Genomic DNA, 8,385 nt, shown 5'->3' with positions numbered 1-8,385 from the left:
CAAGCCCAAGAAGCAATGTAGAGCTAACGTTGAATGGAAGTTGGAAGAAAATAATATATTTTTTTTTCGTCTATAGTGCTGTAGTGGTTTAGGTAAACCTCCATTAACGCCATATAATTAAGAGATACCAGAAGGATTACAAAAGGAAGTCCTTAGGTCCTCCAAGGCGACAGGTTGGTGGCGGGAAAGACGGCCATTAGCTGAAAAGAAGTGCAGGTGGCATGCAATATTACAGGGAGAAGAAAAAAAAAAAGTGACAATCTTGTAGACCTGGGTGTACCCATTAATTACAGTGTTCAAATTTCTCCCAGTTTTGAAGATTTTTCCCTTACTCTTTCAATGATCCAAAACAGATCAGCCGCCAATAGTCGTTGATACAAACTTTGGGTAGAATTCACCATTGAAAATTGGTTTACAAAGTAAGAGTGTCCAAGAGCTCATATTCATATGGTTAATATTGTACTTAAGCCATGTGAAACACTTAAGATCGTAACATACCAGCATTTTAATCCAGCCTACATAGATTGTTCCCTCCATGATTCGACCATAAAGTCGCGACTCATTTGATCTCATACTCGATGTGGTGACTAATCATTATGATACCAAATGATACAAACATTGAGTAGAGTTCACACTTAAAAACCAACTCGTAATGAGAGAGTGCCTAAGAGCTTATATACACATGATTAGGAATGCAACACTAGTTCAAAAATAAGTCATTTGATTAGGCATAATTTTGGTCGAGAATGTGTTTCATATTATCTTGGATAATCCATGGAGCTAAACTCAGATTGCTTCTTATGTTTCTTCAACTTTGGACTTGCAACTTGGTTTGGTTTGTTGCTGGAGGATCTGGCATACTTAGTTAAGGCCAATTGGGTGCTGATTCTAATTAAAATAATATTGGTCTCATGGGGTTCAATATTCTCTCTCTCTGTCTCTCTCTCTCTCTCTCTCTCTCTACTTTTTCCTTAGGCAGAATAGGCCCAAATCATGGGGTTTGGCTCACCTCTAGTTTGCAATCTTCACCATTAATTTTTACACGAGATCTTCAGTGATTTTTTCACTAGAGGTAAGCAAAACTCCGAATCAAGAGCCCAAAGCCACAATTTTGTGCAAAATTTCGAGTATAATAACATTAATATTTTTTTTTTTCTTTTCCTGTCTCTACTTTTCCCCAATTAATGAAGGTAAGGGGTGGAGGAATAGAGACAGATACATGTCACCCCCAAATCCAATCCACTCATTTTGTAAAATTAACGTCAGACAAATTACCCTTTTATTCCAATGGAGGTTACTGCTTTCTTTTCTTTTATTTTAATTTTTAAGAAAAATTTCACTTATAACTCTTAATTTTTCATAATTTTTGCAATTAACTACTCAAACTTTAAAAAGTGTTAATTTAAGGTAGTCATCTTTTAATTTTTTTCAATTTCAACCATCCGTTAGAATTTTTGATTAAATCCTGTCCAAATTCTCAAAATACCCATCCTTTTTCTAAGAGAAAGAAAAAATAATAATAATAATAAAAAAAAAAAAAAAATTGCAAGGATTTAGATTTTAGTCAGAATTTAGCTGAATTTATAAAAATACCCATACCTAAATCTTTGAAAAATTTTACAAGTTTTTTTTTTTAAAAAAAAAAAAAAAAAAAACAAAACAAAACATATGAGTATTTTGAGAATTTTGATAGGATTTAACGAAAAATTCTAACAGATTGTTTAAATTGAAAAAAAATTAAAAAATGGATACCCTAAATTAACACTTTTTAAAGTTTGAGTATGTCACTGGTCTTGGTTCGGGAGTCAAAAGGTGAATCAGTTCTTGAGCCAAGAGAAAGTCAAAAGCATTGAAGGAAGAAGTTGATCTCTAGAGTTAGCATGATCCAGCTGGACGCAACTTGTGTTTGAAGGACAAGATGGTCTTTTATGCATTTGGGCTTAAGGGCAAATTGGGTTGTTATACCGATTGGTCTCTGATATTAGGATTAGCTAATTCTAGTCTCATGGCCAATGGGCTATCCACATGGCTTAGTGGCCCAGTGGTTATAGAATAAATAGCCCAAGTCTCTCTATTTGGAGGTATTCGGTGAATTGATGAATTGTTAGCTATCTAGCTTAGTCCATAGCTCTAGCTATTGTAATGGTGTAAACGATCCAGTATCAATACAAGCAGCTCTTCGCATTTCTTTCACAATTCTGTCTCAATTTCACAATTTCCTCTCAAATCCCTAATTCCATAATATACCTGTTACAAATTGGTATCAGAGCGCAAAATCTGGACAACTACTTCTTCTGGAAGAATCTATGGCAGATGGTACTAGGATGAACCAGTTGATGGAAACCGTAGCTGCTTTGAAGAAAACCGTGGAAAAAAATGAGGCACCGGCAGCCAAGAATTACACCGAATTGCAGTCAAAGCTGGATGGAATTGCTCCTGAATTGCTGAAGACGATGGAAGGATCCAGCAGTATGGGCGAGCGTAAGCTTGAGCAGTTGATGGAGAAATTTTCGTCTCTCAGTCAGGCTGTGGAGGCTATCAAACCGCCTTCGTAATCCACATTTGTACTTGGCGAGACTTCCGGTGCTGCAAGAGGAAGTGCTGAATTCGTGCCGCCAATAATGTTACAGACTGGAAGGGGCTCAGATCTGTCGCAACCTCCTGCTTTCCGCAATCAGCAATCAATTGAGATCAGATCTTCCGAGGATCAGCTTATGCAAGCTCCTCGCGTCCCATCGAATCAACCTCCAGTTGGTAGTGATTTCCAGATCGGACCGTTTCAACAAGGGCCATTGCCTCCCCTGCACCAGCATCAATTCACAGAGAACAGACAAGCTGAGGACCGGTTCCATGGTAGATCAGCTTTTCATACTGCTCCTCAGTATCATTTTCCTCCTCCTCAGTATGAGCTACCTCTTAGAGACAGAAATTCAATGTATGACTATCACGGTGGGGATCATGGTGGCATAACAACCAGGTCAGTTCGTATTGACTTTCTTAAATTTGATGGTTGTGATCCGGTTGGATGGATCTATAGGGCAAATAAATTTTTCTATTTCCATAGAATCCCCTATAATCAAATGTTGATGTTAGCCTCCATTCATATGGAAGGGAAAGTCCTAGTTTGGTATCAAGATATGGATATGGCCGGAGCCTTACCTAATTGGGAGATTTTTACCCATGCTTTGATGGAGAGGTTTGGTCCTACTTGTTATGATGATCCTATGGAGTCCCTTACTAGGCTGAAACAAGTGTCTAGTGTGGAGGAGTATAAGGAAAGTTTTGAGGCCATTTCTAATCGTCTAAAAGGTATTAGTGATTACAACAAGCTGAGTTGTTTCCTAAGTGGTTTAAAGGATGAGATTAGACTACCGATGCGTATGTTTAATCCTCCAACTTTATTAGCTGCTTATGGTTTAGCAAAGGTGCAAGAGGAGCATGTTTTGTTGGGAAGGAAGTCCTATAGGAGTGTGTATAATTCAGGTTTTCCTAAGCCTGGTATTACTTCCACTACTCCACTGCCTGTCACTCCTTTAAAAGCTGTCATTCCCATTCAGAAAGTGTCTCAGGCCCAAATGGAGAAGAAGCGCAGGAAAAAAGGTTTGTGTTATAATTGTGATGCAAAGTGGCAGTTTGGTCACAAGTGCCAAAATCCTAAGCTGTTTTTGCTGGATACTGAGGAACTTGTTGAGGAACTGGAATTGGCAACTCAATCTGGGTTAGAGGAGCAGGGCTTAGACCTTATTGACTTCAACTATACTGATTCCAAACCAGAAATTTCCTTGCAAGCCATTACTGGCAGTGCTCACCCGAAAACTATGAGGGTGCTTGGGAGAATTAATGGTCAGCAATAAGTCATATTTATTGACAGTGGCAGTACACATAATTTTCTGGACGCTACTCTTACTAAGAAGGCCAGGGTGTTTTTGGATAAGGATTGTCGAATCCGAGTAAAGGTGGCTAATGGGGAAGAAGTGATAAGTGAAGGGAAGTGTAGTGCAGTTCATCTTCGGCTTGAGAAGTTGACTTTTAAGGTGGATGCTTATGTGATCATTTTGGCTGGATGTGACATGGTTCTCGGAATTCATTGGCTGATAACTTTGGGTTCCATTTTGTGGAATTTTAAAAATCTTACTATGGAGTTTACTCTTGCTAATGAAACATTTCAGCTGCAGGGGTTGGTTGCTCCACAATTGTGGGAATAAGCTCATTTTCCTAAGTCTTTGTTGTAGAGTAAAAAGGGCCTAATGCTTCATTTGTTGGAAAATGTGAGAGATTTTGTGGAGACTGAACTGGACGCTGCTATTTCACGGGTTTTGGGGGACTTTACTGACATTTTTGCTGAACCTAAGGGTTTACCACCCTCTAGGACACACGATCATGCCATCCTCTTAAAACCAAATGCCCAACCAGTTTGTGTGAGGCCTTATCGCTATCCTTATTTCCAGAAAGCGGAGATTGAAAGGATTGTTAGGGAGCTCCTGGACTCAGGGGTCATCCAGCCCTCTTAAAGTCCTTTTTCTTCTCCCGTGTTGCTGGTTCGGAAAGCTGACGGCTCGTGGCGCATGTGTATGGATTATAGGGCTCTTAACAAGGAGACTATAAAGGATAAGTTCCCTATTCCGGTGATTGATGAACTCCTTGATGAGTTACATGGGTCTAGGGTGTTCTCTAAGCTGGACTTGAGGTCCGGCTATCACCAAATCAAGGTCAAGTCGGAAGACATTCCTAAAACCACATTTTGGACACATGAGGGGCATTACGAGTTTTTGGTTATGCCTTTTGGCCTAACCAATGCTCCTTCTACCTTTCAAAGCTTGATGAACGATATTTTTCGTCCTTATTTGCGGAAATTTATTTTGGTGTTTTTTTGATGATATCTTGGTGTACAGTCCTACTATGCAAGCCCATTTCCAACATCTAAAGCTGACTTTAGAGGTCCTGCGGGCTCACCAATTGTTTGCCAAAAGAAGTAAGTGTAAATTTGGCTATTCGGAGATTGACTACCTTGGTCATCTCATTTCCGCCGAGGGAGTAAGGGCTGATGGCAAGAAGCTAGTGGTTATGGCAGAATGGCCTCGATCTTAATCCTTAAAAGCGTTACGGGGTTTCCTAGGACTTACCGGATATTACCGTAAGTTTGTTAGGGGTTATGGTTCCATTGCAGCTCCATTGACTGATTTGTTGAAGAAAAATGCCTTTGGCTGGAACACAAAGGCTGAGGAAGCATTTGTAGCACTCAAGGAGGCTATGTCCAATCCCCCGGTTCTCATTCTACCGGATTTTGGTAAACTCTTCTTGATTGAGTGTGATGCTTCGGGTAGATGAATAGGGGCAGTTTTAATGCAGGAATAAAGGCCGATAGCCTTTTTTAGCCAAGTGTTGAAAGGCCGATTTTAGCCTTATCCACTTATGAGAAAGAGTTGGTGGCCCTGGTTTCAGCAATTAAGAAATGGCGTTCTTATTTGTTAGGTCATTCCTTTACCATCAAAATTGATCATCAGAGCCTAAAGTTCCTTTTGGAACAGAAGATTGGCACCCCAATGCAACAGAAGTGGATTACTAAGTTGCTGGGGTATGACTTTGTTGTTGAATACAAGAAGGGTCGGGACAATTCTGTAGCTGATGCTCTTTCTAGGCGGGATGAGGACACAGACCAGGAGTTTACTTTATCTGTGATTTCCTATCCTACCTTGGAATGGCTGGAAGATTTAAAGAGGAGTTATGCCTCTGATCCTCACATGCAGGCTCTGCTGCAGCAGTATCAAGAAGGGAAGCTGTCCCACACAAAGTTCTCTCTCCAAGATGGAATTCTATTATACAAGAAGCAGCTTTATGTTGGAGAATTTTGCGAGGCCAGATCTTACACTTTGTGCATGCTAGTCCGTTAGCCAGTCATGCAGGATATGACAAGACTATTTACCGGGTCAGGAAGGATTTCTTTTGGCCTGGGTTGAAATCTGATGTTAAAATGTTCATTCGGGAGTGTGACACTTGCCAGAGGGTTAAAGTGGAGAATGTTTCTCCTGCTGGGCTGCTACAACCCTTGCCTATTCCTGAAAGACCTTGGTCTAGTATTTCTATGGACTTCATTGAAGGGCTTCCCCTTTCGGGTGGATTCAGTGTGATTTGGGTGGTGGTTGACAGACTGACTAAGTACGCTCACTTCTTAGCTCTCAAACACCCTTACACTGCGGATAAATTGGCCCAACTGTTTCTCAGTCAGCTGTTAAAACTTCATGGTCTTCCTCATTCGATTATTTCGGATAGGGACACTGTTTTTACTAGTAAGTTTTGGACTAAGATTTTTAAAGCACGGGGAGTTTTCCTAGCTTTCAGCACAGCTTACCATCCTCAGTCTGATGGTCAATCCGAAGCTGTAAATAAATTTGTGGAGAATTATTTGCGGTGTATGATTTGTGATAAACCTTGGGGATGGGTGCAGTGGTTACCCTTGGCAGAGTATTGTTACAATACTTTCTATCATCATTCTACACAGCTCACTCCCTTTGAGGCTATGTACGGGTACTTACCTTCCCGTCTTCTCACTTATATGCCAGGAACTACTCAGTTGGCCACAGTTGAGTCTGAGCTGCGTTCCCGTGAAGAAATTTTGAAGCTTTTAAAAGACAACTTGCATAGAAGCCAAAATCGGATGAAAAAGTATGCTGATTTGAAGCAAACTGAACGCCAATTTCAAGAGGGTGACTGGGTGTACGTACGATTGCAGCCGTATCGCCAGCTTTCGGTTGCTTAGCGCCGTAACCTCAAGCTCTCTCCACGTTTCTATGGTCCTTTCAAGATCCTTCAGAAGGTGGGCATCGTCGCATATCGTCTGGATCTTTCGAAGGGCTCTCTCCTCCATCCGGTTTTCCACGTTTCTCAGCTTAAGCTGAAGATTGGCCGCTCGGTTGAAGCTATCTCTCACCTTCCCCCCATCAACGCTCAAGGGGTCATTCAGCCTGAGCCTACAGAGGTTCTAGATCGTCGGTCTCGCCGAGTCCATCATTGGGCTGTGGTGGAGCTCCTAATTCGCTGGGAGGGACAGCCAGCTTCCGAGGCCACTTGGGAGCCGTATCATCGCTTGAAGACATCTTACCCACACCTTGTGGGCAAGGTGTTGTGAAAGAGAGGGGTATTGTCACTGGTCTTGGTTCGGGAGTCAAAAGGTGAATCAATTCTTAAGCCAAGAGGAAGTCAGAAGCGTTGAAGGAAGAAGTTGATCTCTAGAGTTAGAGTGATCCAGCTAGACGCAACTTGTGTTTGAAGGACAAGATGGTCTTTTATGCATTTGGGCTTAAGGGCAAATTGGGTTGTTATACCGATTGGGCTCTGATATTAGTATTAGCTAATTCTAGTCTCATGGCCAATGGGCTATCCACGTGGCTTAGTGGCCCAGTGGTTATAGAATAAATAGCCCAAGTCTCTCTGTTTGGAGGTATTCGATGAATTGATGAATTGTTAGCTATCAAGCTTAGTCCATAGCTCTAGCTATTATAATGGTGTAAACGATCCAGTATCAATACAAGTAGCTCTTTGCATTTCTTTCACAATTCTGTCTCAATTTCACAATTTCCTCTCAAATCACTAATTCCATAATATACCTGTTACAGAGTACATAGTTACAAAAATGATGAAAGATCAAAGGTACGTTACAAGTAAAATTTTCATTATTTTTAAGATTCTCTCCGTAGTATTATGATTTTCATTTTTCTTTCTTTTTTTTTTTTTTTAAAAAAAAAAAATCATCTCTAGGAACTTTAGGACTTCTATATCTTTAAGTTTTCCTCCAAACTCTATATTAGTTTTATTTTATTTTATTATTTTTCAAAAACTTTTAATTACCTAAGGATTGGGACTTGTTGCTTGTATAAGGGCTTGCATTCAACTATATTTTATATTTTTATTCATTGAAATTCAAAGAATCATTGGGTTTCTATTGAGTTAGTCTTGAGAGTTTTTCTTTTTATTATTCTTTCGAGTTTCGAGTATTAAGAAATCAAGAGAGACGGTTTTTTTTTTTCTCCTATTTTTTATCACTTCCGTTACGCTAAAAAGTCACAATCAGTTGATGGATTTGGCTTTCGCGAAAAATCCAGATTTGATTTTTCTCTCTTATAAATTTTTTTAAAAATAAATCTAAACCTTAAAAAAATAAATAAAATAAAAAAAAGTAAAAGGGTTAAATACTTTTTTGGTACCTGTAGTTTGAAAACTCTATTTTTCTTGTCCAACATTTAATGGACTGCCACGTGTCTACTTTAAGGTGTTGACACGTGACACAACCTAAAAAAAATTAAAAAACAGAAAATGAAAATGTTTAAAAATAAATAAAAAAAAATTAAAAATTAAAAACTTAGAAAAAAATTGAAAAAAAAAAAAAAG

The sequence above is a fragment of the Alnus glutinosa genome, chromosome 14, assembly GCF_958979055.1.
Source record: "Alnus glutinosa chromosome 14, dhAlnGlut1.1, whole genome shotgun sequence".
Classification (NCBI taxonomy): Eukaryota; Viridiplantae; Streptophyta; class Magnoliopsida; order Fagales; family Betulaceae; genus Alnus; species Alnus glutinosa.
This window is presented reverse-complemented; position numbering follows the sequence as displayed.